The sequence below is a fragment of the Herpailurus yagouaroundi genome, unplaced genomic scaffold (genome assembly GCF_014898765.1).
Source record: "Herpailurus yagouaroundi ecotype Mexico unplaced genomic scaffold, PumYag 187, whole genome shotgun sequence".
In the NCBI taxonomy this organism is placed as follows: domain Eukaryota; kingdom Metazoa; phylum Chordata; class Mammalia; order Carnivora; family Felidae; genus Herpailurus; species Herpailurus yagouaroundi.
Genome location: NW_024412418.1, coordinates 34,155,186 through 34,172,891, shown reverse-complemented (window position 1 = coordinate 34,172,891; position 17,706 = coordinate 34,155,186). Strand labels below are relative to the sequence as shown.

At 44.8% G+C, this 17,706-nt stretch overlaps 2 long non-coding RNA genes across 4 annotated transcripts in view; both read right to left on the bottom strand.

Annotated features, from left to right (window-relative positions):
* The window catches only part of LOC121043728 (uncharacterized), a 54,629-nt gene extending 52,481 nt beyond the window's left edge, over window positions 1–2,148 (bottom strand). The window contains exon 1 of one of the 3 annotated variants that reach the window (XR_005797005.1): window positions 1,817–2,148. This is a non-coding gene — a long non-coding RNA (uncharacterized LOC121043728). The remainder of the gene's footprint in view (window positions 1–1,816) is intronic. The other 2 variants (XR_005797002.1, XR_005797004.1) reach the window with 2 other exon arrangements.
* Window positions 2,149–8,480: 6,332 nt separating this feature from the next.
* On the bottom strand, window positions 8,481–16,494 carry LOC121043726 (uncharacterized). Its single transcript, XR_005797000.1, has 3 exons — window positions 16,313–16,494; window positions 13,507–13,610; window positions 8,481–9,620 (listed from the first exon to the last, which is right to left on the bottom strand). It is a non-coding gene; the product is annotated as an uncharacterized LOC121043726 (long non-coding RNA).
* Between the last annotated feature and the right edge of the window lie 1,212 nt (window positions 16,495–17,706).

Sequence of the window (17,706 nt, the reverse complement as noted above, 5' to 3'; positions counted from 1 at the left end):
AAGTGAGATAAAGTGTCAAACTCGCAGCGTTTGCATCTCAGCTGTCACGATACCTCAGGTTTGGGAGCACCCAGAGCACCGCCAAGTAATCGAACAATCCCCCAGTTGACTACACTCTTCCAAAGCAATCAGAATCCTATTTTTCTTTAAATGTCCCTTTGGGGCTAAAATGAGTGTGTAATAAACAGAGGATGTTGTGAGTTAGGTCACTGAAACACGCCGGTGTCCTCAAGGCATTTATTTACAACACCCCCAAAGAGAAGCATGGCCCCCGCATTGGTGCCAGTTCTCTCCGACTGTGGGTCAGTGCAGGGTCTGTGGCAGCTGAGGGCAGCCCCAGCCCACATCTCCTCCTCCTCCCCCTCCCTGCCAACTCCATGCCTGTGCACACACTTCTCACTAACACCCCTTTGCCACTGGGCCTGCCTTTTTTTTTACATGCAAATGTCACATAAAATCCTTCAAATGAAAACAGGTACTTTTCATTTTGCTCCCATAAACAGACACTTTCTAAATATTTAGACATCTGTATATAATGCCCTTAAACTGTTTGTTCTGAAGCATAAATAGGTATCTCCGTGTTTGAGTTAGTGTCTGATATGTTCCTCATTTGTGGAGAAAACATAAAAAATAATTGGAATAACTACAGCCAGGAACAATGCTTACGCAGCATGTCAGCGTCTTTTATTGTGTCTTCAAGTAAAAGCTTCAATTGGAGGAGAGTTCTGCCTCCCCATCAGACAGAACCACAGCTCTTGCTTTTAACCCTTCACAGGATCCAGACACCTCAGGGCAAGGAAAGCCAGCAAAGGTCCCCCGTTATAGGGCCTGATTTGCTATCTAGTTGCATTCACACAGCTTGGGGGCAGTACACGGATTTCTCCTTTCTCATCCCCAGCTTTTCATTGAGGGGAACAAATTCCCACTTTATTCCAAAGAGGGAAAAGCAGGGCCCTTGTCCAGCCCCTAGGTGCTCCTCAAGGAGTAGATGAGATGGGGAATAAGGATACCGGCATGTGTAGCTCTCCCTTTTTTGAGTTCTGTTGTGGAAGTCTACTTGGAAGGTCTGTGATAGTCCATCCACCTCTACCCAGAACTAGAGGGAAAGGTTCAGTCCAGAGCCGGAGGAATTAGGGAGCCAGTTTGGATAAAGATCCAAGCAATTTTCTCCAATAAGCTCCATCTTTCTGACTCTAGCTACTCTCTTAAATGGTCTGACCTACAGGATGAAGAGAGGTGGGATTAGTATTACCCCCAAACTCTACTATCAAATGGGATATTCCAAATCCCTGAGGCTCTCCTCTGAATACACAGATGAAATGTTATAGTTTTTACTGCATCCTTCAAATGGAACTTACACAAGATCATCATTAATGAATGGTGTTCCAGATCTTATTCCACTCTCACTGGATTGTCTTTAGTAGCCCTGCCAAGCTGTTAATCTAGCCTTGCTTGACTTCCCAGTGATGGGACATTGTTGGACAGCTCTGTTAAATCTTTTTTTTTTTTTTAATTGGCTGAAATTTTCTATAATGTCCAACCATTGGCTCTGCTGTGGACTGAGTTGTGTCCTCCCTAAATTCATCTGTTGAAGCCTTAACCTCCAATGTGATGATATTTGAGATGGGACTTTGGGGAGATCATTAGGATTAGATGAGGTCATGAGGGTGAGGCCTTAGTGATGGGATTAGAGCCCTTATAAGAAGACACCAGAGAGCTTGCTCTTTCCTCAGCACACAAAGGAGAGGTCATGCGAGCACACAGCCAGATGGCACCACCTACAAGGCAGGAGCAGAGGCATCAGAATGAAACTCACCTTCCTGGCACCTTGATCTTGGACTTCTGAGCCTCCAGAACTTCAAGGTATAAATTTCTGCTGTTTAAGCTGCCCAGTCTATGGTATTTTCTTATAGCAACTTGAGAAGACTAAGACAGTCTCTGTTCATTCATTCTTTTAGTTCTTAAACATATGACAAATCCCTACTTGTATTAGACATTCCGCTGGTGCTTGAGATTAAAATAAAAATGAGGAAGTTTCCATTTCTGCAGAGTCAGTTTGAAAAGCAGACAAAAAAAGCCAGTCATTTCAGCACAAAGTATACTTTAGTATAAAGACAACTGTGATAAAGGCAGTGAGGACCCAGCAGAAGGATCTGTTTGCTTCTGAAGCAAGGCCAGCATCTGAGTCTACAGAGGATGAGAGCAAACCATGCAATCTTGCCTCCACAGGGTGGGATCTGATCTCCTCCAGAAGGCGGGGAGCAGGACACACCATCCCCACAGATGCAGTATGGGCCTAGAGCCCCCAAGCCTGGAGGAGAGCCCAGAATCCCACGAGAGTCCAAACATTTGCAGCATCAATGAGTGGGGCCTTCCTCTCTGACTGGGGAGCAGCTGCAGGGTGAACAGTGGTGCCCACGTCGTGTACACTCCCTACCATCTGTCTCAATGCATCAGCCAGAAGGATCCTTCTAAAACATCAGATCACGTCACTCCTCTTACAAAACCCTCCATGAGCTCCAGTTCACTCAGTGGAAACACCAATGAAGCATATGTGATCCTGCCTCTCGTTACCTTTTGGACTGTTCTCTTAATCCTGGGCGCTCACCCCACGGCCATGCTGGCATCCTTACTGAAACACACCAGGCATACCCTCACCATACGTACTGCTTTATCACAACTGGCCCCTCTGCCTGGGACACATTTCCTCCAGATATCTGTGTGGTACACACTCTCTACTCCCTAAACTCTCTGCTCTAATGTCACCTTCTCAATGAGCCCTCCCCAATGAGGCTTTTAAATACAGAACAGCCCACACCATCTCCCTTACTCATGGCTCTATTTTTTTCTTTCTCTTTCTTTTCTTCTCTTCTCTTTTCTTTTCTTTTCTTCCTTCCTTCCTTCCTTCCTTCCTTCCTTCCTTTCCTTCCTTCTTTCCTTTCCCTTCCTTTCCTTCCTTCCTTCTTTCCTTTCCTTTTCCTTCCTTCCTTCCTTCCTTCCTTCCTTCCTTCCTTCCTTCCTTTACATTTATTTAATTTTGAGAGAGAGAGAGAGAGAGCGAACAGGGGAGGGGCAGAGAGAGAAGAGAGGGAGACACAGAATCTGAAGCAGGTCCCAGGTCTGAGCTGTCAGCACAGAGCCTGATACAGAGCCACAAGTTCATGACCTGAGCCGAAGTCTGACGCTCAACCAACTGAGCTACCCAGGTGCCCCTCATGGCTCTATTTCTGTTTTCTCTTGACAGTTTCATTTCCTAAAATACCTTATTTATTATGCCAATTGTATCATCGCCCCTCTTCCCCCTGCACGCGTGCGTGCACACACGCACACACACACACACACACACACACACACACACACACACACGAGTTCCTGAGTGCAGAGATTTCTATCTGTTTTATTCACTGACCTATTTCATTATCTAGAACTGTGTTGGGCACAGAATGGGTACTTGTGATGGACTGAATTGTGTCCTCCTCAAATTCATGTTAAGCCTTAACTCCCAATGAGATGGTATGTGGAGATGGGGCTTTTGAGAGGCAATTAGGTGTGGATGAGGTCATGAGGGTGGAGTCCCCATGATAGAATTAGTGCCCTTATAAGTAAAGACCAGAGAGGGCTCATGTGCTCTCTCTCTCTCTCTCCCCCTTTCTTCCATGTGTGGACATAGCAAAAAGGTAGCCATCTGAGAACCAAAAAGAGAGTCCTCATCATGAGCTGAATTATCCAGCACTTTTATCTTGGACTTTCCTGCCCCTAGAACTAGGAGAAATAATGCTTGTTACAGCAGCCTGAGCAGACTTAGACAGTACTTAAAAAGCCAATCAAATTGATGAATAAATAAATAAGTGCAATCAAAGGGACAGTTCAAACCAAATGCTGCTTTGATGTCAGCCTTTTCTCTTGATTTCTCTTGCAGCTTGTCAAAAACCAGCATTTGACCAATAATTTACATGCCTACACATATATAGTAAACCCTTCAGACTCATATAGACTTGAGTAAATTCTTCTATTCATTCAATACTTGTGTTTATTCAACAAATGTTTACTTCCTTCCCATCATAGACAAGCCCTCTAATCTGATGACTGATCTTATTCTGTCTCTGTTTTCTTTTTGTACATCATTGCTTCTGATCAGAGCTTTGATTTATGCTGCTATGACTTGGAAGGAACAAATGCAGCTTCTTTGTGGACAAGCAAGATGACAGCTCTTGGGTCCAAAAGCCAAGGAAGCCCAGGGTGGCCTGATGCCTGCAGATAACTAATTCCATTAGCTCCTTTCAAGGCACAGGTTAGGGGGAAACCTCCCACGAATTTACCAGCTTGTGAAATTGAAATTGAATTTGAAGGGTCTCTTGGGACAAAACCTACACAAACAAAAGAATACTTGGAGTGCAAATCTGTTCTTTCCCTTCCCTAAACTTCATGTGTTTTAACTGTACAATGGAGACAAGAGGTATCTACCCCATAGACTTGTTGCAAGGATTAAATGAGATCACCTATGGCATGTGCTTAGCACAGTGTCTGGTTCATTATAAGGTCTGTTGCTGTTAGTTTTGATCAGAAAGAAGAAGCCAGAAAGGCATCTGGAAGTATCTTGGTTCTATCAACTCAAGGCCCTGTCCACCTGCATCCTAGCGGTCCAGGAGGAACATTTGCAACACACAGTCTGGGCCCGGAAGACCCAGCCTTTGATAACTAACAGCATCAAAGCCTGCTAACTAACACACTGAGCCTGCGTGTGGGGCTTCTATGCATGAAACTCTGAGCCGTGTGAGATGATGAGCCCGTGTGCATCTGCCCCTCTGCCAATCTTCTGATCTCTGCTCATATGCACTTATTGACAATTCTATCCATATACCTCGCATTGCCCAATCCCTGAGCCAACCCTAACGATGACAGAAGGGACCAGCTTACAGTACTTGTAATGAGTCATGCCATCAGAGACCTGGTATTCTATCTTCCTAAGAGGAACCCTGGAATCTACTTTCCCACAACGCTATCCATTTATTTAAATCTTACGGGGCATATGTTGTAGAATGAGTTCCCATGGGAGTCGACTCTGAGACAGAGTCAAGCACACAGGATGTTTACTAAGGAGTGCCCTTGGGTTCAACACTTAGGGAAGAAAAGGAGAAAAAGTAGGAGAGGATGGAGGGAGAGGTCTAGCTGTGATGCAGGCCCAACCACAGGCTTGGCCATCCCCTTGGAAGATGTGGATATAGAATGGCCCTGCAGAGTTTTCTTGGGTGGGCCGAGATGACTAGGCCTTTACACCCCTGCACTGATCAGTCACTGAATGTGGCCTTGGTGAAGGGTGTTACTGTGGGCACAGGGGCCTCTGGGCTGAGGCAACAAGTTCTTCTCTGAAGGGTGACTTAGGAGGCATGTTACAGCATCCACACAGCATACTCTCTACCCAAATGGTCTTCAGCTTCACTTTTCCCTTCAGTGTATCATCTGCCCAAACCCACCTTCAACCTTAGCTTACTTGGCTATGGCCCAAAAACTGCCCAGTTCCTCCTGACCCCTCTCCTTGGGAAATAGGAGAGAATCAGTTGTGTCCAGCCTCCTTGGCTGGTGTCATGCTCTCAGGGGGATGATCACTTCAGACCTGAATGCTGATACCTGTTGGAGTTTGGCCATAATTTACTGCTTAGAAAGTACAGGTCTGTTCACCAGCTGGGATCTCCTTGGACACTGACCCCAGCTTAATTTCTATATGTACGGATTATGCATTGGGTTGCCTTTCATGTCACCAAGCCCTTAACAGACACTGCCTCTTCTTACTCAGGATTTGAGACTTCTCTGCACCTCAGTTTTCGCACTTGCTCATAAGGATAATCTTACTTATGTCATAAAGCTTTGTATAAACTCAGATAATGAATGCAGAGCACTGAGTCCACTGCTTTGCTGCAGTGCTCAATTGTTGCTCAGAAAAATGTCCATTTTTCTTCCTTGAATTCCCCTCCACCAGCCCTGGCTGGGAGAGGTGACAGGAGTGAGGTCAAATGAGAAAGGAGGAAGAGGGTTACAGGTAGAAACAGCAAAGCATACCAAGACCTTAGATAGGAAAGAGATTGGTGGCAGCTTGTGGCAGGATGCAGCGTGTCATAAGCAAGAAGGAGAGTGGCACAAACTGACCAGTATAAACTGACTGGTCAGTATATACTGACCAGTATAAACATTCAAGGACTAGATCACACTAAGACCTTTAGGCCAGTGCTTGGTTTTGATCCAAGTACAGGGAGAAGCCATTGGGGCGGGGGGGAGGGAGTGTTTAGAACAGAGGAATGATGTGATCCAGTTCTCACTATAAGAACATCACTCTGGCTATTGGTGGAAATGTTTACAATTCAACCTTTCTTCCTGTAATATCAGCCCTTTGGGTGAAGGAAATTGGGTGTGTGATTATTTAGTTAGTTAGCTAGTGTATTAGTTTGCTAAGGCTGCTGTCTTACTCCTTTTGGACTCCTATACCAAAATAACCCACTGGGTGGCTTATAAAAAATGGAAATTTATTTCTCACAGTTCTGGAGGCCAGAGGTCCATGATCGGGGCTCCAGCTGATTCACTGGTGAAAGCCTGCTTCCTGGTGCATAGATAGGGCTGTCTTCTTGCTGTGTCCTCACATGGTGGAAGTGGGGAGGGAACTCTCTGAGGTCTCTTTTGTAATGGTGTGAATTGCACTCATGATGGCTCCATCCTTACAACCTACCTGTTTCCCAAAGGCCCCGATTCCTAATACCATCATAGTGAGGATTAGGTTTCAACGTATGAATTTTGGTGAGCATAAATATTCAGTTTATAGCAGCTGCCATAATAAAGTCCCACAGTGTGGGGGCTTCAACAACAGAAATTTATTTTCTCACAACACTGGAGACTAGAAGTTCAAGATCAAGGTGTCAGTAGGTTTCATTTATTCTCCGGTTTCTCCCGTTGGCTTGTGGATGGTCACCCTCTCACTGTTTGCTCAGCTCTCTTTTCTAAGGGTACCAGTCATACTGGATTAGGGCCTATCCTAACAACTCCATTGTAACTTAATTACCTCTTTAAAGGCCTTACCTTCAAATATAATCACATTCTGAGGTCCAGGTAGGGGGGTAATAATCCATATTCTGTGTCCAGGACCAGGGATGGAATCTGTCACACCTGAATTGTTTTTCAGCAGGGGAGGACACAATTCAGCCCATGTTAGTTAGGTAGTTACTTAGCTAGTTAGTTTCATTTCGTTCGTTAGTTAGCTAGTTAGCTGGTCCTTCTGCCATGTAGTAGACTGAATAGAGCTAAAATAAACTCATGTGTAATCCTTCCCATATCACATAGTGTAATGTTGGGTCCATGCCAGGAACTCACCATATAAATACATTGAGGTGTTTGGCTTTGTCATGTAAAAACCACAGAAAGGGAAGCTCTCATTATGGTCCATATACTTTGGTGCCACGTACATAATGACTGTGTCATGGGACCAAGGACTGGTTTTCATCCATAGGGGTTCAGGCACCTGCAAAGCCTAAAGCTTGGCCCAAACTTACCAGGCAGGAAAGGCTCCTGCATCATCTCTGACCCAGAGTCTACAGTTGTTGCTTGGACACCTGCAAGGATAGAGTTCGTCACTCCATCAGCGGACAGCCCATTCCTTGCAGTTCTGGATGTGTAAAGAGCAGAGGTAGCAAACTCCTTTGCCCAGGATCCAGGGTGGGAAAGTATTTGAGTGATAGGATTGGGGTGGGGAACAGTTTAATTCTCTAAAGGGAGCAGCCATCACTCACCACCAGGTAATTTCCTCCTTGTTGGAACATAGGGGCCAGTGTTAGCAGATTTCCCAATTTTCCCACAGATCCCAGAAATCTAGATGCTAATGTAAAATCTCCCAAACTTTAAAATCTGACAGCTCCTTCAAACTAAACACACACACACACACACACACACACACACACACACACACACAAATAAACAAAAAGAATTTGCTGGCCTATAAAGAGTATCTGTAGCCCAGATACTGTCATGGGCCACCTTTTGGTGACCTCAGTTCAGGGCCACAACCAGACTATGTGATGGCTCTGTGAAAATCAGAAAAAGCACTGCTTCGAGGCAGAGACAATAAAGTAAGGCGCAGGTCTCAATCCTCACTCATCACCTCGGTTAGAACCTTGTGCAGTACACAAACCGGCCCACTACCGCGGTCACAGGCCTCTCTTCTGACTTCTAGGCTGAACCCAATCACGCTGTAGCTCCCGTGCACTGGTCCGAACTCTGACCACTCATAAAACCCCAAGGTGCCACTGACTCCTCTCCCCTTTTGATGACCAATCACACCTAAAATTACTCATCCAATGTTTGTCTTTCCAAGTAGATTAAAAGCTCCAAGAGGTCTGGAGGCCTCTTGTTCCCCAGTCTATCCTCAGTGATAAGCACAGAGTCTGGCACATGGAAGACATCCAGTAACTTTGGTAACAGAGGCGGGGCGGGGGGGGGGGGGCGGAGAGACCAAATCTGCTCTTGCTTTCAGATTTGGGTGACTCCCAGATGTGAAGGCAGTTAGTGAAGATCCTCATCTTCTCCACACCAAATGCTCAGTTCCTTCACCTGCTCCTCATAGGGCCTGGGATCTGGACCCCCCATCATCTTCGTTAGTTTCTTCAGGACTGGGTTTAGTTTCACCAGAAACCTTCTGAAAATGTGGTTTCAGCACTCCAGTCTGTGACACCAGCGACCAAAGGGGATAAGAACTCGGTTTTACTTTACCAATTACTTTACATCTGATACTTTATTCAGTCCACAAAACAGCCCTGATAGTAGGAATCAGAGGAAAGACGAGGGCTTCCAGAAGTTAAGTACCTGGTCTGACCAAAGTCACATTGTTTGTAGGCATGACACTGGGATTCAGACTTAAATTGTCCTGACTCCCCAAAGCCGTGCTCTTTCCACTATGCCAGGCCTCTCTGTTCCATTGAATTATATTTAACTGTCAAGTCAGGGACTGTCTTGGGTCCAAATATCTCAAGCATGAATGAGCTGGGATTTTCCAGGCTTGAAGGGTCAGAATTGGTGGTAGTTGGGTCCACAGAGAGCAATGTAGCAGGCCACTCCATCGCAGACCATGCATCAGCAGCACAAAGGGAATGATGTCTGGGGCCAGGACAGCTGAAAGGATGTTTATGGGACAAAAACCTGGCGGAGATTAAATCCTGCGCACCCACAACGCCCTTGATCCCAGACTGCTGTTTATGGGCCAGAGCAGTAAAAAGCCAAACAGAAACTTTGTTTTTTTCTTTTTCTTGGTAATTGCTTTGGGGATTTATCTTGGGACAAAGGAAAAAGGTTACTGACCTGGGACAACTGCCCACCGCCCCCTCCAAAAAAAGCAACATAACTCACAAGTCACAAATGGCAATGAGGGGAGGTGAAGTCCAAACCTCTCATCTTTCCATCTTAGCCTAGCTTCCAGCCTCTCGTCTTTGGCAGTTGTCAGTGACTCGAGGAAGTGTCTGAGGCAGGGGTGACTGCTGTCATTCCGTCTTGCTCTGGAGGGCATTTCAAGATGGCTGGGAAAGGAGAGTGAGGCCAGGATTACCCTTACAGTCCAGTCATCTTTGAACAAGGCCCCAACACCTCAGCTGGAAAAAAAAAAAAAAAAATCAAAATCGTGTTTGCAGAGCCAGCAAACATATTTTCTGTTCTTTCCAATCTTATTTTTACCTTCAAAAAATTTTACAAAGAAGACAAGCACGTTGAAAAGAATTGGAGAAAAATTTTGCAGAAGCAAATTATAAAACGAACAAACTTCATCTCTAGTCACCCTTTCCCTCTTCTTTACCTACATGCCTGGCATTTCTATATGTTTCTTTTCCATTTTTTTCTTTTCTCTCTTCTGTATTGCAACCAGGTTGCAATCAGTGTTCATATAATGCTTGTTTAAGTCTACATATTTCCAATTAACATTAGATAATAAACTTAAAAAAATTAGTCTCTATTATCACTGAGAGCTGCATAATATAGCTTAATTGTTCCTTGACTTCAGCATTTAAACTGCATTTTTATTAATGCTTTAGATTGCTATTATTAATATAATGGATTGCTAGTAAACTAATTATTGTTTAAATTTAGTCATTGTTCTTAAAAAGCAAAGATATATGACCAAAAAATAAATAAATAAATAAAAGCCCACAATTTGTAGGAATGTGTAAATTACACAGAATACTGATTAAGGAAGAATTCGGTCCCAGACTCGTAGCATTCAAAGGGAATGTCAGAGTCATTTCATTCAAAATTCTAACTGGTGATGGTCTCCTTTGTGTTCATATAAACAAGTTCAGTCATGGGAAGCTCTCTCTTAAGAGAGGCAGCCAGTCCCAAGTAGAACAACTCTGATGTCTTTCTTTCTGTAACCTTCCCAGTGTAATAAGAAAATAAGACTCCTCCCCCTTCCATAGGTGGTAATCACTCGTTCCTTGTCCCAATTAAAGGAGCAATCCCAGAAGCCGATTAATTTGTATCTAATTGTTCCGTAAATATTTATCAGGGCTCCAATATGTCAAACCCTTTAACAGACACTGGAGATATAATAGAGAACACAACATGCAAGGCTCTGGGCTTCATGGAACTTTTATTACAGTGTAGACATGATCTGGAAAATGAAAGACATATAAATTGGGTACCTAAGGCAGACCCAAGGCACAGAGAAGGCAGCCCAGTGGAAGTACAAGTGAGGCGGAGACGAGAAGGCTGTTAGCCAATCACAAATTACGGACAGTGTTTCAGGCAGAAGAAAGAGTGTCTGCAGAAGCCTGTAACAGACACTAATCAGAGGTGCTAACCTAGAGAGGCAGGCAGCATGGGTCTTGCTCATGCACATAAGGAAATAGCTTTTTGTTGTTGATCCTCCTGCTGATTAGAAAAGCACAGAATATCCTCAGACTAAGGAGCCACAGAGATGATCTAGATCACTATTTCCCTGAGTGTGTGCTGAGCAGTATTAGCACCTTGGGTGATAAAGACCTATACTGGGGAAAAAAGACTTTTATGTTCAAAGACATTCTGGAAACACTGTTTACACAAAGAGACACAGGTATTTTTGTTGCAGGATTTTTGGAACCATTCATGGGCACATCAGCATTGTCATTCTCTAAGGGGGACCTCACATGGGGTTTCCAAGCATATTTTGCCATGAAATCATTTTATGTGAATTATTTAGTAGGATTAAGTTTCCCTGGAAACTTCTTTGGGAAAAGCAGATAGACACCAATCCTGGATTTTTACAAATGAAGAAACCAAGACCTAGAAAGGGACAATAATTTCCTAAAAGCACACAGAGAAAGAGAACAGTGGGCAAGTTCTTCTGACTCTCAGATCATTGCACGCTCCAATGTAATTTAATGTCTTGCTGTCATTAAGCTAATGCCACCATATCCTACTTTTCCTTGTGTACTGGAACCTACAAGGTACCCATTACACAGTGTGGGTCTTATGATACAATGCCCACCATTGCCCTGAGAAGTTCTGGTTTGGCTGCAGAGAATTTTATAGATATCCTGACCTGGAGTTTCCCTTTGCCTGCCATGGGGACCTTTTCCTGAGGCTGCAGCTAGGCCCTACATCCCATCAGATCCTTCTTTGTTGGACCTGCTATTGTGATACGACTGTGGCACATGGGCTTGGGATTTAGGAGACTACCAAGTAAAAAGAGACTTCAGCAGCCATCCAGTGTCCTTCCTCTCCAACAGAGGATCATATGTCTTCCACGCAAACATTTCCAGAAATGGTAGCTCACTACCTCAACCCATTATGGGTCTGGATGGTTTCCAGAAAGAGCAATCCTATAGACCCATTACAGAAGCCTAGTCAGAAACCAAGCATGGAGCTCCCTTTCACCCTGGGAGAAAATGGTTGTTGGGTAGAAACGTGCAGCCTCAAATGCCACTAACTTCTCTCTCCCCTGGTTGCACTGTGGAGAAGGTGACAAGGAGAAGCTGACCCTGGGAGCTCAGTATTGGCAGCCAGCAATCCTCATTTTTGACTTGAGGAACAAAGACTTTCAAGATGATTTCTGTGAAGAGAAGTAGCTATGGAGTTGGCTTGGATTGCTCTTAATTCTCTTAAGAAGAAAACCTATAAAGAGAAGCAGGAGGAAGAGAATTTTATTCTTTTTTTTCTCTTTTTAACGGCAAGAAGAGACACACTGAAGAGGAAAGGGGGCTTTCTTGTGGGTGCTTGGTCTATTTGCCACAAGAGGAGGCTGGCTGAGTCCCAGCTCCCCAGAAAGGAACCTGTGAGAAAATGAGGCAGCGGGGGGAACAATAAATGTAGAAAAGGGTGTGTGTCTTAAGAGGGAAAACCAGAGCCACTAAAGGAACAGGGAACTTATGCAAACAAGATTTGTGTCTGATTGAGGCTTGGGGCCTCAGGACAAGGGAAAGGGAGGCTTGGTGAGAGAATCTGCCCTAAGGAAACCCAGGAGGCCTAAAGACAACATAACTGCACGCTGAGCCTTATTCTTAACCTACTCATCACACAGTGAGAGGCAGCAGGAGCCCCTGCGAGGGTAGGGACAAGAGGTTGGAGTGAGGCATGTCTGTCCATTTGTCTGTCTGTCAGCAGCTGCTGTGGCCAAGCCCGCCCTGGGCCCTAACCCTGCAGGCAGAGTTGTTTGCTTGCCTAGTGCCTGTGCATTGTCACCTCCCTGACTGCCGTCAGATCCTGTCCCAGAACAAAGTCACGTCCATAAATCAGCCCCCGCAGGCCCAGGAGAAAGCTCACAGCTTCTAGGCCTGGCCTTGCCCTGGCTGGTCTTGTCGCAGGCCCAGCTTGGTGAGACATTCTGAGCCGAGGAACTCCAACTGTCGTCCAATGGATTCGTGGACTTGGAGAATGTTAGGGCTGAGAGGCACCTCTGTGATAACTGATTTTCTTGACCAACTAACAGATGAGGAAACTGCAGAATGGGCAGAGAAAGGGGTAGGCTCAGGCACACGCGGTGGACAAGAGTGGAGCCAGGTGTTCTGGATCTCACATCAGCTGTCTTCCCTGGGCTTGTGACAGAACAGAACCAGTATAAACAAAGACAGCTATACCACCTTCTCCTCAGGCACCCCCAGTCCACGCAAAGGCACATGTTGACATGCCCTCAACCAGAGCAAGGGGAGAAGGGCGTGACAACAGACTTGTCAAACCTACCCCAGGTGGTACTCAAAGCAGGATCACATAAAAAATGAGGTAGTTACCAACACCACTGTTGGATAGGTTTCTGGCTTCCAAATATACAATTTGCCTTAAGTATTCCTTTTATGGTGTGACCTTCTACCCTAGAACTGTCAGAAACTATCCTTTGTCCAGGATATTAAGCCCTGGTATCAGCCAATGTTCAGTAAAAAAAAAAAAAAAAAGATTGAGCTTCTATGGCATTATGAGAATAAAAAGATTAAGATTAACATGGGACCCACACAAATGTAAGAAGAGTTTGGAGAAGTGAGAAGGCTACCATCCGAGGATCAGATAAACACTTACCAGAATGAAGCCTGATGAACTGAAACAGACGAGTTCTCCAACCACTGCAAACATGGAGAGTTAGGAAGAGGTCTGGACGCCTGCCATCTGACCACCACAACCTCCTGTGAAGAACAACTGCTTCATTTTCACCTTCCAAATCCCATGCATCTTCTCATGGGCAGACTAACCCAAAATTCTACAGGGAAGCAGATTCATCCTCAGAAGTGCGTGGTGGCAGCACTATGAAGAAGACAACCACCAATCTGACACAGTCATGTTCTGCACTTAAAAGGCATTTATAGTGGCACCTGGGTGGCTCAGTAGGTTGAGCATCTGATTTCGGCTCAGGTCATGATCTCATGGTCCATGAGTTCAAGTCCCAGATCGGGCTCTGAGCTGACAGTTTGTAGCCTGGAGCCTGCTTTGGATTCTGTGTCTCCCTTTCTCTCTGCCCCACCCGCTCTCGCTCTCTTGCTCTCTCTCAAAAATAAATAAATAAAACTTTAAAAAAAAAGGCATTTACAGTTCAGTCCCTCCAGTCTGATACCCCTTCCTAGATAGACAGGGACACAGAAGCATGGTGTCCCATGCCAGCCATTATGTGTGCACAGCTGAGATTATCACAAGTATCATATGGGGCCATCACTGCAGTATCCAGGTCAACAGTTAGGTCATGAAATACTAATGGAACAAAATGAGATAAAAGGAGCCAAGATGGGCCCAGCTGCTGGGACCACGGGATACTGAGTGGGTGGTGATTATAACAAGTGGAGGTGATGTGGAGCCAGAGGCCTGAAACAGATTCCCTAGGCAGCATTTCAGATATTCACCAGGTTTCCTTAGATCGCTTGTTCTCAACAGTGGCTGCATGTCAGAGTCACCAGGGGAGCTTTTACAACATACCAATGTCCATGCCCCAAGCACATGATGAGTCTTGACAAAGTACAAGAAAATGCTACTGGCTGAGAGTGGGAGTGGAGGTAGGGGAGAAGCTGACTTGGAGACTTACAGATTGAGGAAGATTGGGACTTTTAAAGAAGATGCTAGATGAAATCAACCAAAGGTGAGGTTAAGACCATGAATTTGTAGAGTACCAAAGTTTATGGTTATTTGCTTCTTCTCCAGCATCAATCAGCTCTATACACATATAGAAGATGAATAAGTAGAATATGAAGGAAATTAGAGCTGAGGTTTGTTCAGGCAGATATGGCAGAAAAAAAAAAGGGCAAGGGAACTGAGGATGCCTTTGAGAAAGTAATTGCAATGATCAGCCGTGGGATCCCTGATGGATCGGGAAGTGGGGGAGAGAATGGCAGGACCAAGTGACAGTCTGTGCAGGTGTAGTGAGAAGCAGGGGATAAGATTGCTGGAAGGAATTAGTAGTTATGGTCAAATTCGGAAGCAGGAGAGGGACTTTTCTGAGGGAACAGTCCCATGTGATAAGATGTGGCCCTGAAAAGGAATCGAGGAGGCTCAGAAAGTATGAAGCTATACTGTTTGATAGATGACTTATGTAGATATTAAAATCTCCTGATATTGTGGAATGGAAAGATTGTGATCAACTCTCTAAATCTTCAGTAGGAGAGGGGAAGGGCCTGGAAGACAGTATGTGACAACTGTAGGTGGGGGACATGAGGAAAACAGCTTTTAGATAATTTGGCCTCATTCAACAAATAGCCACCAGGCACATGAGTAGACTGTGGAGCTAACTGACCTTGTCCATCACTCAGAAGTCAATGCCTGACATTGTATTTGGAACAAAATCAGCTACATTTATAAACCCTTATGTGCCAGACCCTGTGTTGGGGGCTTAGGAAGGTATAAAGATGAATCAGTCATGGAGTAAAGAACATCCTCTTATTCCTGGAATATATTTTCTTTGATGACCATTTCTGTGCTGTTTAACATTTACTTTACTCATTTATATCAGGCTGTTTTGCCAACGTCATCATCTTATTTCTTGTTATATCTTGAAGCATCACTTTGGCAGGGAGGGAGGGAAGGAACATTATCATGTGATTCTCCAGGTTGGGATTTGTAGTGGAGAAAAGTTGCCATTTCATACCTTCTTTACTGTCTTAAAGAGGGATAACAAAAAATCAGGAACCTAAGCCTTCAAGAGAACACTTGTTCCATATGAGTCATCAGCCTCTAGAATGTGCAACTTAAATAATGGTAAAATTGGCTCTTCTTCCTTTCTTTCTTCTTCTTTTTTTTTTTTAAAGTAAACTCTACCCTCAATGTGGGGCTTGAACTCATGACCCAGAGATCAAGAGTCTCATGCTCTATTGACTGAGCCACCCAGGTGCCCCTGGTTCTTCTTTCTTAATTTAGCTAAAGACAATATACACAACACTTCAAAGTGAGGTGAGAAGCCACGGAGCAGGATTTTCAAAAGGTATGTAAAAGCCAGGTTGTATCACTCTTAACTTCCACCCACAACAAAAGCGGAAATTAGTTGAGTTGGAGTTTAGAAGGAGATTTTGTAGAGAAAGCTATGCATTTTGAACCTCGCGTCCTGAAGGGAGAGAACTGGAAGGGACTTCTAGCTTTACCTCAAGTTAAAAGAGAAGGACTTCAAAGACATGACTAGCAAACCTTAATATAAATCTTCTGGGTGGAGGATCGGGAGACGTTAGTGGTGTAGCCATGTCTAATAAGTCTATAGGGGCAGACTTTATGGCCAGGCAGCTGCTTGCATGGAGGAACAAATGACAGAGAGCTACATTTGGGATACCTCTTCAGATTTGGAGAGGAAAGGAAAGCCGGTCCACGCTTGGGGTCGTGTGAGAGAGAGCCTGCATGGGGCCATCTGAGGTCTTACCTAAGAGGACCTGAATAGATGAGAAGAACTTGGCAGAAACAAAGTTGGGGCACCACCACGTGCAAGGAGGCTGCAAAAGGAATAAGCAACTAGCTGGGAGGAGTCATCATCATCGCAAGTGCTGAAAATGAAGACCTCCAGCAATGAGGATTCTGGAAAACCCAGATGTGTGCCCTCACTCAACAGGACCACTCACGGCAGAACTCTTGTGCTCCTTTTCCTTCTTCTGAATCATTGTGCTCCAGCCCCGGAGGTATACAAAGCAGAAGCGGGGCGAGAAGAGTAAAAGCACTGAATGGAAAAGGGAAGAGTGGCCCCTTGGACCCTCTTCTCTCACTTCAGCCTTCCTCTCTGCAGCAAACCCAAGGTAGAAGGAGGAGAAAAGTCATGACTGTAAATCTAGATAGAAAATTCCACTGTGATGTGAGATTGGACAATTTAATTTGTAAGTTGAGACTATATTCTGAGACCTTAAATAACTGATAACTTTTTTTTTAATTAAAGAGAGAGTCCAGGAAGTTCAGGGGATAGCTCAAGTTTTCATCTAGGGGCAGAGGAGGAACTGGGTCCTACCATCCCTTTCCGGTTGTCTTACCCATGCAACCAGCTATGCTCATCTTTCACATGCAAGTGTTTCCCCAAAGATGCATCCACTGTGTCAGGGTGGTGGGGGTCGAGGGTAACACTGTACTAAGAACTACTCCTCCCCTATGACTCTGGAGTGGTACCTGCTCACCGTGAGTCCTCAGATTATTCTCAGTTTTCTGAATTGTGGCTTGTCAAGATGAGCAGTTTGGAAACAAAGCACCCACCATAGTTGCTGTCCCTGGCACTCCTGTTGATGGCCCAAGAAGAGGAAAACAGCTGGAAGTCAAGGGTACTGCTCACCTGGCCTGCTCCACGAGTCAGAGGCACTCACCACCAGAATCATTCCTCAGCCAGCCCGCAGGTCCAGAGAAAGTCTCTCTCTCTTTTGTATCCAAGGCTTGTTCAATTTCCCACTCCAGGACTGACTAAAATTGAAATTCTCACAATATTCTCCATTGCTTCTAATAGACAATTAGAAAAACAAAATAACCTGAGATGGTTACATTTCCCCCATGGTTTAAGAGGTACAGTCTTATTCCATGACTACTTTATTATGTAATTATGTATAAATGTGCCTTCCCCTCTCTCTGGAAAGAAAGACTTTGGAGTCAGGAATCATACTATATCTAATTCATGCCTATATTCCTAGATCCTGATTGTGTATCTGGTACATGGCAGAAACTCAATCAACATTTGTTAAACAGACAGAAAGCTAGTTAGGCAGATGGACAGGTGGGCAGATAGGTAGGTGGGTGGATGGATGGATGCTTGGATGGGTGACAGATGAATAACAAATTAATAAATCT